This window comes from Mustela putorius, unplaced genomic scaffold (genome assembly GCF_011764305.1).
Source record: "Mustela putorius furo isolate JIRA1106 unplaced genomic scaffold, ASM1176430v1.1 tig00000461_pilon_pilon_pilon, whole genome shotgun sequence".
NCBI lineage: Eukaryota > Metazoa > Chordata > Mammalia > Carnivora > Mustelidae > Mustela > Mustela putorius.
The window spans coordinates 2,167,179-2,181,511 of NW_025421390.1; the positions used below are offsets into that span (position 1 = coordinate 2,167,179).

Below are 14,333 nucleotides of genomic sequence, written 5' to 3' on the forward strand. Positions count from 1 at the left end.
TGTCTCACAGTTAATGTCTTTTAAAAAATCGTAAATTTAATTTTTGAACTTAGGAAATAATGAAGACATCACTGGGAAAGTAACTGACTCCCAAACCAAATAATGGGGCAACTTGGAAATCCAGACCACTTGGAACAGATTTGTTAAGTGCCAGCGACAGGAATCCTACCCAGGTGATGATCAGTAAACATTTATTGATACTGACCATGTTTTCTTCAGGTTTAAAATAAAACATCTGGAAGATTTACAGGATCACTTGGGGTTCTTCCTGAAATATTACGATATCAATGTAAGAATTCAAAACACCACAACTCTGGGGCACCTGGGTGGCTCAGTTGGTTAAGTGTCTGCCTTCAGCTCAGGTCATGATTCCGGGTTCCTGGGATTGAGCCTCACATCACGCTCCTTGCTTGACAGGGAGCCTGTCTCTCCCTTTTTCTCTGCCCCCACCCCTGGCTCACATTCTCTCTCTCTCTTTCTCAAATAAATAAATAAAATCTTAAAAAAAAAAATAAATAAAGCAACCACAAAAAACAACAATAACAACAACAAATGTTGTTGTTCTAATTTTGTTCAAAGATTGAAATCGTCCTAAACACAAGTATTGCATGTAAAGCAGAGGTTCATAAAATTGTAAAACCAGGATTAAGAAAGATTTTCCAGAAATAGGTGGTAGCCTCATCAACTTCAGTGGAGAAATTTCTTCATCTGTCACCCCATTGACGAAACAGGGAAAAAATCACATGCCAGGGAGGTATCTTTGTAGTCCTAGGGTGAGACCACCAACCTTTCCATTTAGCCAAATTTAGTTCCATTTAGAATGAAACACTGGCTGACTAAAGAATTCAGAGACAAATTCAAACAGATCATTACACAGAGGGGAGCTCCCACACATAGAGAAAACTGAAGAAGGCAATAGTTTAAAATTTTTCTTTAAATTTTTCAAAGAGGAGTTTGCAGTGTGGCAATGATTAACCTGTATGGGAGACTTTTAACAGAGTTGACTGAAGCATTGAAATACTCACTGAAAATACATAATTTGCTTTTCTAATCTTCCTTCAATTTTAGTCTAGAAATTACCATTTATCTTAGTATTCTCTCTGACATGGGGCAAAAGAAGCAACAAAATTTATAGAATTCAATAAAGCCCTGAATAGTTCATACTGCTCTCTCATCTAGGTATCAGATATTAGAAAGGAAGGCAACTAAGATATCACTTCCATCCTTGAGAGGAACTCCCTGACCTTTGGGGAAATGCTCTTAAATTGAGCCAGTTGCTTTTCACTAAATGTCATATAAATTGATTTCTAGAGTTCTTAAAATTCCATGCTCTGTGCTGTAGCTGTGCAGTGCAATAATACACACACACACACACACACACACACACACACCTAGGTAGAAAGAAAAAGGGGTTGAGTGTGTCTCTGGCTTGCTTTCTACAGTCACTTACACTTTGCCAAAACAGAGCAGAGTCATATAGTAAACCCTTAGCAAGAAAGGGGGCACATCTCCAAATTAGGGAGGTTTGGCTGCAGGTGGCTATGGAAATGCAGAGTTTAAGGAAACTTAGCTTTTTGTTTATTTTATTATCTTTCCTGAAACCTGTGAGCTTAGCCAGCCTTCCCACCCCGACTTTTGGGAAACACACCTTGAGGCCTCCCCAGCCTCCTGGCTCATGCTGCAGAGTTAAGTTGTGATGCACAGATATCTAGTAGTTCTGATTCAGTCTAAGTGTCAGATTAAAATGCTTGGACACACTTATAGGCTCAAGTGTTGTTGTATTGTTGACTAGTTTTCTTGAAAGAAAGAAAGAGAGAGAGAGAAAGAAAAGGAGAAGAAGAAGAGGAAAGAGAGAAAAGAAGAGATGGGAAGAGAAGGGAAGGGAAGGGAAGCCAAGCCATTTTCTACCTAATCCTGGTATAGGACTCATGCCTACTCTGCTGACACAATCAGGCTTCTCTATAGCTTGGCAAAAAATACTTCACTGAAATGAAAGAATGTGTAATTTACACTGGCTGTTCTGGCCATTTCTAGATAGAAAATGTAACTTTTTTTAAGTTATAAATATGGCTCCCATATAAACATAACATGAGCCTGTGGCAAGGATTTAATTCATTAATGTGAGAACAAGCAAAATGGTGAAGCCAGTGCAAAGAGAATTTGAGGAACTGAATATATAACTAGAGAACTAGAGAACTAGAGAACACATATCCAAGTAAGATTGCTAGGGTTGCCTGGGTTGCTTAGTTGGTTAAGCGTCTGCCTTCAGCTCAGGTTGTGATCCCAGAGCCCTGGGATCAAACCCCATGTCGGGCTCCCTGCTAGGTGGGGCATCTGCTTCTTCCTCTGTCTCTCCCCTGGCTTGTTCACTCTCTTTCTCTCTCTCTCAAATAAATAAATAAAATCTTAAAAAGCAAATAAATTTGCTAGATTATATAGAACATTGCTTAATGTCACACACAGCAATAAAAGTGCAACCTTTTGGGTCATCTTTTCTACTAAATTGAAATCATTTGCATTGCATGGCTACTGAACAGAATTCTACTAATAAACATGTCACTTCCTAGAGTCTGAGCTTTAGTCAATAGCAAATAGTTTGTCAAATAAGGTGTATTCCCTCAGAGAATCAGTTAGTCCTTGGATGGGCCTATTAGAAAATGTACCAGTAAGGCCATAAAAGAACATTCAGCCCTCCTTTTGCCTTTTTCAAGTAGATACTTCCTTAACATCAGTCAAGTACTTTTCGAGGAAAAGACGTCTCAGATAGTAAGACAACTAAGGCTTTGGGAAAGATAGTTGTGAAATATTCATAGAAAAGCACTGCCATTCAAACTGCTGAATCCTAAAAAATACAGAGTTGGGTCCATTGAGGCATGAATGGAATAAAATACACAATATACACATAATGAATTATTCAGCCTTTAAAAGGAAGGAAATTCTGACACATGGTACCACACAGATGAACCTCGAGGACATTATGCTCATTGAAATAAGTCAGTCACAAAAGATAAATAATTTATGATTCCACTTGTATGCATTATCTAGAATAGTCAAATTCATAGAAATCGAAAGAATGGTGGTTCTGAGGGGCTCGAAAACAGGGGGTGGGGAGTTGTCATGTAATAGTAGTAGAGTTTTAGTTTTGTGAGATGGAGAAGTTCTGGAGATTGTTTATACAACAATGTGAATGTACATTACTCAACTATATACTTAGAAATGGTTAAGGTGGGAAATTTTATAAGTGGTTTTTCACCACAACAAAAAAATAATTTTTAAAAATTCCAGAGTTGATGTCACCCGAAAAGATACATGTTAGAAGGCCAGGGAGTGACTCTCACCAGAGTGAGACCAAAAGGTGGAGCATAGGTGGAGCATTATGACTTAACCTATGACACAAATGAAATAATTGCAAAGAAGCCAACCCAGCTATACTGGATTTCAGTCCACATCAGAGAAACAAGTAATGGAGCCAAGTCGGCTGTCTGAGCAGCTCATCCTGTCATGCCTGGGAAATCCAACAAGAGCGTGGGATCAGTTGTTCTGGCCCCAGCCTAAAGTAAAGAAGCCCCAGAGCTACAAAAGACTATCTATCTTTCCTGTCTTTCCTTTCCTTTTTTTTTTTTTTTAAGGATTTGTCCTTCATTTAAAATCTCACTTCTTTTTTTCCTCCACCTTTTAAAAAATGTATTCAAAATGGCTCATAGACTTTAATGTAAAATACAAAACTATGAAACTTTTAGAAGACAACATACAAGAAAATCTATGCCATTTTCAGTTCCGCAATAAGTTATTTTTTTGTTTTTTGTTTGTATGTTTTCATATTCCCCTTTTTTCAGTTTTAATGAGATATAATATGCAAATAAAATTTATGTATATCTGAGGTATACAATTTGATGTTTCCATAATCCAACTCATTCCCATCCCATCACCTCACATTGTGACCATTTTCTTTGTGTGTGTGTATGTGTGTGTGTGAGAGAGAGAGATAACACCTGAGTTTTGCCCTCTTAACAAATTTCAAGTAATAATACAGCATTATTGGGGCGCCTGGGTAGCTCAGCGGGTTAAAGCCTCTGCCTTCGGCTCGGGTCATGATCCCAGGGTCCTGGGATCGAGCCCCACATTGGGGCTCTCTGCTCCGCAGGGAGTCTGTTTCCTCCTCTCTCTTTCTGCCTCTGTGCCTTCTTGTGATTTCTGTCTGTCAAGTAAATAAATTTTAAAAAATATATATCTTAAAAAAAAATACAGCATTATTAACTATAGCTGCCATGCTGTACATTAGCTCTCCAGAACTTACTGAGTCTGCATTACTGAAAATTTTGAATAAATACTAAGAGGACTTCCTCCCGCCACTGGCACTATTTTTAACTTTCCTTACAGCCCCTCCCCCTTAAGAGTTAAATGAGAAAAATTTCAACCTAATGCTCACTAAACATTGGGAACTAGCTCTCTGATGATTACATTTGCATCTCTTCTCAACTGCCCACACACTTTTTGTCAGATCCTTGTAAAACTAAGCCTCTTGCAAAAAGTATGAAACAAGGGCACCTGGGTGGCTTAGTGGGTTAAAGCCTCTGCCTTTAGCTCAGGTCATGGTCCCAGGGTTCTGGGATCGAGCCCCTATCAGGCTTTCTGCTCATCAGGGAGACTGCTTCCTCCTCTCTCTCTGTCTGCCTTTCTACCTACTTGTGATCTCTCTCTGTCAAATAAATAAAAAAATTCTTTTTTTAAAAAAAGTATGAAACAAATTATTTTTCTTGTGACTTCCTTGGAGCTGGTCTACACACTCCAGCAGAATGTGAAAGCCCTCATGTAAGAAGCTTTGCCACATACATACTACGTATTTTTATTCCCTCATAAACTTGATTTATCTTCTCAATAGAGTAATTTTGTCTCTACTTTTTTCTTTCTTTTTCCCTGACCAATAGATACTTTCTTTAATTCTTATGGTAGATTGACATGATGCCATGGAATGACAACAAAGATAGAATATGAAACCCAACTGTATTTGAAAATCTAAGTTCATCCTCAAGACAGAGGAAACAACTGAGGCTGCCTCCAGTGGGCAGTGTCCTTCAATGCCTTATATAATGCTCATAGTCAGAGTATTTTACCACCTGCTCACTGAGTTTTCAGCGTTATAAAAATTAAGAAAATTCATTCACGTGAAAAAACATTTAACTAGCCCTAATGCTCAGCACTAAACTAAGAACAAAACCCAACAACGTCTACAAACACTTTTTCTTCCATTATACTTTTCACTGTTTAAATGAGCATTTCCATGGAACAAACTGCTGTCAAAAACCAATGCTCCTTAGAGTTAAAAAAAAAAAAAAAAATCACTCTCTTGAACTTATAGGCACCCCTTGGAATGACTTATTTCACCATAAACTAATTCAGTGAGAATTAGGGAGATTGTACATCGAGGCATCCCTTCCAAAACCTAAACAAATCTCACACACACACACACACACACACATGACAACAGGTAAAAATGGAGGCATGTACCTTACTAAGGCTGGCTGTTTACTAACTTTTATTTTGTTTGTTTTTGTTTCTGTTTTCATAAAGCCTGGCTTTTAAACAGTAGGTGTAACCCAACTCAACCTACCCCCAAATTCTCATCTTTCCAGTTCAGACTACCTCTTGCCATGGTAGTCTGACTCCAGATGGTCAGTCAAGAAAATAATTATGGGAAGCTCAGAGAGTTCTATAACATGTATAAATAGTTCACTAACAAGTTAACTACTGGAGGAAGCAGATAGAATTAAATACAAAAAATTAATTTTGAGAGAGACAAAAACATGGCAGAAAGAAGGCAAGTCACAAGAAAGGGAAAAGAGAGGAGAAGGGAGCCAGGAGACCAAAAGGGAATTATACTCTAAAGCAGTAACAATCTAAAACTGTGGGTGCTGTAAAACAAATACTTGGCCTGAGTTCTTTCTCCTCTCCTGCCAGATTATGCCAACTCACAGCATCTTACAAACTCTTCCAATTTTTATGGTTCTCTTTAAGTGAAGTTGCTCATCAGCTCAAAGGTAAATGGCAACTATTTCACAGAAAATAAACTTGGGGTATTTTTATGTGATCATTGCTCCAAGACAGCAAAGGAAGAAAAAAAAATTCAGCACACTGACCATTTTTAAGTTTTGATCCCAGCCAAACCTCAAACCAAATGTGAGTCTGAGATGGGTCACCTCAGACCCCTTTTGATTTCCTCCACACCAGAACATAATCATTTGACACCTCTAAGAGTCAGAAGTCTAGAAGTAAGAGTTGGCACAGCTTGGCTGGCTGTCTAGAAGTCTTGACATTGCCCAGGGTCCCATCCAGGAGCTCAGAGGTCAGTATAAAGATTTTATTTAAACATTATTTTTTAATTCTATGTGTTGCAACTATTTTGAAGAAAAGTTTTTCAAAACCACACAATACCCTGGAGCATAAACTCCCTTATGGGATACCTGAAAATAAGTTTTGGAATAATGCAAATGTTTAAAGTAGCCCGAAGTGAAACTTCAATATTTAATCAGCCCAGCTGCCTGTGACGCTGGTGTTGGGGCTGAGGGAGGAAGTAGTGGTTTCTCTTTGAAGCCTGGCTGCCACCAGGCCAGGAGCAGCCAACTTAGGGGGATGGTGTATGTGGAAGCTGCCTCCCCAGGCCACGTGGTCTTCTCTAGTATGGTGGAGACAAGTGAGTTACCCTCTTGCTTCTTTCCTGAAGGCAGAAAAGAAGCAGGAAAACATGAAACACAAAAGGATGAGTTGGAAAATGTAGGGCTCTAAACTGAAACATTTTTGTGGCAGTTAAATTGTAAAGGAACCAAGACTGCCTGGAGCAGCAGGACGTATGTTGCACACTGAGCAAACAGAGGTGGTTGAAAGTGGGTCTTTTATTTCCTGCTCTGATAAAAAGAAATCGAGGTCCAAGAAAAAAAAGAGAAGATGACCAAGTGGGACGAGTTCTCCAATGGTTTATTGCATTTTGCATCTTCGGTAATGAACTACCAGTGAACCCAGAAAGTACCCTATAATGTCCCTTCTCTTCTAGGCAGTCTACAGCCACGTGGTTTTTGTCCAACTCTGTGGTCTATGGTGTGATTACAAAAGAGAACCTCCTCCCCCTCCCCCATGCTGTTTCTCAGCTGAAGATTGGCTTCCTATGTCACTAAGAAGGCAGAAGAGGAACTTCCATAAATACCCACCTCTCTGCTTCCAGACCATCACTTCCCTCTGGTTCCTCTGTATGACTATTCACTCCCTCATGCTGTGGATTCCTCCAAGCCCCACTTCACCACCAGCTACTACCCTGTTTATCTGTTCTCCTTTATAACAAAACTACTTGAAAACATTATTTATACCAGGGCTGTACAGTAGAAATACAATGATCCATATCTGCAATTTTGATTTTTCTAATAGCTGCATTAAATCCTCTTACTAAAAAGAAACAAGTGATGTGAACTTTAATAATATATTTTACTTAACCCAACATATCCAAAATGATATCTTGTAAACATGTGATTATTTTAAAATTACTGAGATATTTTACATTCCTTTTGTAATTCTAATCTGATGTGTATATTACCCTTACAGCATATTTCAATTCACCGTAGCCTCATTTCAAATGCTCAATAGCACCCAGTGTGTAGTGGCCCATACTGGACAGTGCGGCTGGGTGCTGTTCCAATTTCTACCCCCATCCTCTCTTGAACTCATTCCATTCAGGCCTTTGTCCTCACCATTCCAATAAAATCGCTTTTGTCAAAGTCCCCAGTAATCTCCATTATGCTCTATCTAGAGGTCAGTTCTCAGCCCATATCTTACTTGACCTGCCAGCAACATTGGGCCCAGTCAATCACTCTTTCCTGCCTGATAAACTCCCTTCACTTTGCTTCCAGGACACTGCACTGTCCTCGTTTTCCTCTTGTCTCACTGGTTGCTGCCCTCCATCTCTTTTTGTTAGTTTATTCTCTTCACTCTGTCCTCTAAATGATGTCCCAGTGGAAGGTCCCAGGGCTTAGTCCTTCATCTTGTTCATGTTTCCAGGTACTCTGACCCCTTGGTGGTCCCATTCGCTTATTTGTTGACAGGTCTCTAGCCTGTATCTCTTCTGAGCTCTAGCCTGCTCCAGAATCTTCATTTGGACTTGTCCATCTCCATTTGGATGCATATCAAACTTAACTCACCCAATATTGATCTCCTGATCTCTCCCTCCTGAACCTTCTTTTTCTGCTGTCTGTCCCATCTCAGTATATAGAATTTCTTTAGTCCAGTGTTAATGACAAAAGCCCTGGATGAATCTTAGCTTCTTTCTTGGTCATACCCTTCATCCAGTCCTTCAACAATCCTCTCACCTATATCTTTAAAACATATCCCAAATCTGACTATTGCGTTCCACCTTGTCTGTTTTGCCTCTCATAGTAAATGACTGGTACCTACTAAGGTAGTCAGTACTAAGTGGGTGCCCACTTCTTGAACCCATGAGAAACAGAAGGAGGCTGGTATTCATAATGGCTTATTCCCAGCTGCAGCTGGTGTTACAGACACTACAGCAATACCACACATCTGAGGGCAGGAACAAGACAGGCTCAGAGTTGTCCCTGGGTAAGAAAGGAGACACAAAATAGAATGGCTGAATAGTGATCACTTGCAGCATAACCAGATGTTCCTGCATTTTGCCACTCCTCACCCACCCAAAGCCACCAACCTTGTATACTAATCGTTACCCTGAAACCTTCAAGAATCACCATCACTCTCTCTTGCTTGGGTTTCTCTGACTGTAAAGGCCCTGACACCAGTTCCATATGCCATCTTCCCTTCTCCTTCACCATGGTACAAGAGAGGGAGAACCTTGGCAGTCTCCTATTTTAATATTTATAAACCAGCTTTGTGCTCTAATAGTTTTTCTATGTCGTTGAATCTAAAATTTGTAAATCAGGGAGAAGAAATCACAAAGTAGGAGACCAGCAGATTTTACATATTAAAATGAAAATTTTCCATATACATAAAAAAAGAATATTTAAAAACAGGGGTGGAATGCCTGGGCAAAGAGAGTTGAGCATCCAAATTTTGATTTTGGCTCGGGTCATGGTCTCAGGGTGGTGAGATCAAGCCCTGCATCCGACTCCACACTCAGCTCGGAGTCTGCTTTAGACTCTCTCTCCCTCTGCCCCTCCCCCATGCACTTGTTCTCTCCTTCTCTCTCTCTCTTCCTCTTTAAAATAAACAAATAGGTAAATCTTTTAAAAATATATTAAAAATTACTCCACAAACTGTGAAAAAATGTCATAGACCCTAAGCTAAATGATTAATATTTATTTTTTTAAAGATTTTTAATTCATTTATTTGACAGAGTGAGATCACAAGTAGTCAGAGAGGCAGGTAGAGAGAGGGGGGAAGCAGGCTCCCTGCCTAGCAGAGAGCCTGATGTGGAGCGGATCCCAGGACCCTGGGATCATGACCTGAGCCAAAGGCAGAGCCACCCAGGTGCCCCTAAATGATTACTATTTGAACAATGCAATAGGATAGGAAACAGAAATAAATATGCAAATAATACAAACAGTCCTTGAGAGCCAAGACTAGTTGTTAGCAAATGTTGCAAATGTATTTGGTCATCCCTAAGGAAACAGTTCAAAAAATGATAAAACTTGTTTTCAAAAGGTTTAATAGCAAACATTTTTCCAATAATGATAGAATAATTAAATAGTGATATGTAGACTTTGTATTATAGAATCATTAGAATGATGTATTAGAATGATGTATTGCAAAAATGTATGATTATATGAAAAATTCTTACATGAAGAGTGGAATATTACATTATATGTGTATATATATATAGAATTTTACAAATTGTAAGTAATAATTATATATTGAAAAGATTGGAAGAAAAGTTGCCAAAATATTAGTATCTTTGAATAGTGACACCTCAGATATTATTGGTCCTTCAACAATCCATACAAACAATTAGGTTTGTATGGATCTGTAAACACAAATCGTTTTTTTGTTAATTTAATAACATCGTTTTACTGTCTTAGTAGAATCTAAATTATTTGCAAGTATGTTTCTAAAAAATGTGACACAGAATGCTGGTAAACAAATAAGCAATCACAGCTCCTTGTTGTCTTCATGAAATAAAAAGGAATTTAAAAGAATATGCCCCCATCCCTCTCTGTTCCCCAAGGGACAAAACAAAACAAGGCTTTGGATCCCTGAGGTCTTTCCTCTTCTCAAAGGGATAGCTGAAACACAGAATCTCCTTGAAATTCCAGAAGGAATTTCAGCAATCAAATTTTCATGAAGATATGGGTCAGAGACTTAAAGAGTAGAGAGACTGATATGACCCCTTGATCCAAAGAGCCAATATAAAACAAAACAAACTAATGTTACTTCTTAAACGTTGAATACCCAGTCCATATTACAAATGTCCAAGTTATTTTCAAAATATCTTTTAACATTTTGTTCATTCCAGTCAGATCTAAATAATATCTATTTATTAGATCCAGCTATATTCTCTTAAATCTAAAGGCAAAATATTTAAAAATGACATAAATTCCCAATTACAGAAGAATGTTTAAAAACATGTCATAGCTATGAAAAGAAATAATATATAATCGATTAAAAAAATCATTGTTTTAAAGCCTATTTACTGATATGGGAAAATGTTCTTGAGATGAAATTAAATGACAGAATAAAAGCCAACATCTTTGTTCCAGAGGATAAGTTCTTAAACATGGGATTTCTGTGTCAAAGTGATGTATTTAATCTGAGCGACAGTGTGTAAGAGAACTGATTTCCCCTCATTCTCACCAGCACTGGAGATTACAAGTTTTTAAACAACTTGATGAACAATAAATTATATCAGCCCATTTAAATCTGGATTTTAACACTAAGTCATACTTCTGAAACTAATACTGCACTATATGTTAACTAATTTAATTAAAACTTGAGAAAAAAAAAGGAAAATTTAAAAAATTTGGATTTTAAGTTGAGGTGAAAATAAAAATTCTACATATATTTATTGGTCATTTTTATTTCTTCTTTGATGAAATATTTGTTTCCAGATTTTATCTACTCTGCCTTCTTTTTCTATATAAAAAATCATTTTATGGAAATACAGAAGATTTTTATAAGTTAAGAATAGTAATTTCTTATGTTACCAATACTTTCCTTCTCTGTTTGCATTTTAATGACAAAAATGTTAAAGTTAATGTAATATCTTTTGAAAAATTGAAGTTTTAAATCTTTATATAATCAAATACATCTTTCTTTTGCTTCAGGTATTTCCTCTCTCTGAGCTTACTCTTAAAAAGTGTTTTTAAATTTCTTCTAATACTTTTATAAGTTTACATTTTATATCTTGGTCTTTAGTTTATTTACAATGTGGTTTTGTATTTGTTAGGCAAGGAAATCTAACAATATTTTCTTCTAAAATATCAATATCTTAATATATATTTCTTAATAATACATCAGTATTTGATTTGATCTGATTTGAAATGCCTTAGTTTGTTCTTAGGCTCTTTTCTATTCCACTGATTTACTTGTCTTTTCCTCTGTAAGTACCTTGTGATCCTTAGTATAGTAGCTTTAGAGTTTGCTGAAATATCTGGGTAAATATCTTTTTGCTATTCTTTTTCAAAAATTTATAGGCAAATCTTACACATTTTCTCTTCCATAAAGTTTTATAATAAACTATAGAGTTCCTTAAAAATCCTCATTTATGCTCAATTAAAAAGCATTATATTAATGTGTACATTTGAGAACTGACAAAATCACATGAAAATGATGCTCTCTGCCATGAAGTTTACAATAACAAATTTAAGTAATCTAAAGTTATTATAATCAACAGAGGAATGGTTAAATAAATTATGGTATATCCACATATGGTAACTATTCTGCAAAGAAGACCCTCCAATGAATCAAAGCCTCTAGGATTCATTTTCTTGTCCAGGCCCTTCCCACACTAAATCAAGGCTGGCAGGGGTGTCTGATAAAATGTGGCAAAAGTGATGCAAAACTGTTCTTAAAAAACTTGAGTATTCCATCTTGATAACTGGGAACAATGCTCTGGGAGAAGCCAGCTGCCATGTAAGAAGTTGAGATACTATGAGATCTTTCTGCTTGGAGACATCCTAGGGACCTACATGAAGAGGCCATGTGGAGGCAACAAATTGCCCAACTAGTCTCCGCTCTTCCAATTACCCTAGCTGAGGCACCAAAACCATGTAAATGAAGAAGTCAGCTTAGATATTCAGCTCACTCAAACCTTGGATTCCAGTCCCAGTCACCATCAGACTATAACTTCATGAGTAACTTCAAATGAGAGCCACACAGCATATCTTGAAACAGTAAGGCACAAAATAATTGTTTTAAGTCACTAAGTTTTGGAGTGGAGGTTTTGCAGTCACAGATAGCCACAATAGGAGTTGGTGCCTGGAACTAGAGTGCTACCATAATAAAATCCAAAACAGGTGACTTTGAATCAGACATTGGCCAGAAGGTCCTGAGAGGCTGTAAATTAAGGCCAGAAAGACAGTGAGGATAATGCTATTGAAGGATGAAAGAAAGGACTAGTGTTATGTCGTGGTGAGAAGTTTGGCAATATGTCACTGACAATAATGTAGAAAACAAAAAGAATTCTTAATGAATTGGTGAACTTGGCTAGAAAATTCTAGGCAGAACATTGAAGCTGCCAAAGAGTTTCTTTTAGCTACATGTGATAAGGTACAGGTAAAAAGAGATGAGTTAGGAACAAAACTGCTCCATTTTTTAATAGAATTTAAAGGAAATTAAAGATATCTAACATAATCTACCTGTCCAGCAAAAGAGTCTCAAAGTAAGAAATGGTTTCAGGATAAAAATTAAAGATGTAGCTGTAAAACATTTTGTGAAATGCAACACACATGCATATTTTATGTATGCACATTTAATAAATATACATAAAACATGTATGTGTGTTATGTTTATATACATATATGATAGGTTTGAATTTTTAATTTTATTTAATTTCTAAGATGTTACTTTTATCTAATTAAATGAGCCCAAATAAGATTCATAGGTATGAGTACCTTATACAGGTAATGTGTATTGTTAAGAGAATAGGATTCAGAGAAACATCACCAGCTTTGACCAAAAGGAACAAAGACAGTTAAAATGAAAAGAGATTCTGAACACCTACAAATGCAACAGGAGATTGAAGAAAAGAGCAGAAATTCTAAGAAGGTTCTGAATGATAGGAGGGGCAGAAAAGTGAATCTGAAGCGTGGGGAAGATAGACTGCAGGGGGAGCGGCCAGTTCTCAGCAAGCAGCGGAGCAGTGGGGCACAAAATCAAAACTTTTAGAAGTCTGCTCCACTGAGGAATATTGCTCCAAAGGCTGAGCAGGGGTGGAGCCCTTGCAACGAGTGTGGTCTCAGGACCCACGGGGTCACAGAAAGATGGGGGTGTCTGAGTGTGGCAGAGCTCCCACATATTGGAGTGGGGAAGCTGACTACAGAGACAGAGCTGAGGAGTGAGCTCTCAGCTTGGGGTTACCTTAATCATGATCCATAGCACAATTGGACCACTGCTCTTTGAGCAGGGATCCCACAAGTGAGATCCAGGGAGACTCACTTTCCTCCTCTGGAGGCAGGAATATTTTGGCTTTGGTGACTCCAAATGGGACTGTGCACCAGAGACAGAAACACTTGGTCACTGACTGGGTGAGCCCACAGCATGGCTGGAGACCAGGGAGACAGGACTGATTGACTACTTTTCTCTGAGGGCACACTGAGGAGTAGGGTCCTGAGCTCTCAGCTCCTACAGGTTGGAGATTGGGAGGCTGCCATTTTCATTCCCATTCTCTAGAGCTCTACGGAAAGCATTCAGGGAACAAAAGCTCCCAAGACTGAATCCAAGCAGATTACATAGCCTGGCTCCCTGCAAGGGTGGTGCAATTCCGCCTCAGGCAAAGACATTTGAGAATCACTACAACAGACCCCTCCCCCAGAATATCGGCAAGAATATCCAGCCAAGACCAAGCTCACCAATCAAGTAGGACAGCGGAACTCCAGAAATAGGGAAAAGCAATGCATGGAATTCATGGTTTTCTCCCCATGATCCTTTAGTCTTGCAAACTTAAATTTAATTTTTTTAATTTTATTTTTTATTCGATTTTTTAACCTTTCCTCTTTCCTCTTTTAAAGTTCTTTAGTTTATCTTAACAATACCTTTCCTTAAAAAAAAAAATGTATTTTTAAACCTTCATTATTATAGTCATATCTTATCCTTCATTATATTTAACCTTATTTTTTTATACATATAGGGTGGTTTTTTTTTTCTGAAAAATTTTGGGATATAAT

General features: G+C 37.7%; 1 long non-coding RNA gene across 3 annotated transcripts in view; it reads left to right on the forward strand.

The window, feature by feature from the left end:
* LOC101675901 overlaps nt 1-14,333 on the forward strand; it is a 60,590-nt gene that overhangs the window by 8,170 nt on the left and 38,087 nt on the right. Inside the window, exons 4-5 of one of the 3 annotated variants that reach the window (XR_006606944.1) lie at nt 54-173; nt 7,049-10,981. This is a non-coding gene — a long non-coding RNA (uncharacterized LOC101675901). Of the gene's footprint in view, nt 1-53; nt 174-3,285; nt 4,003-7,048; nt 10,982-14,333 lie in introns of those variants that run through there. The other 2 variants (XR_201014.3, XR_006606943.1) reach the window with 2 other exon arrangements.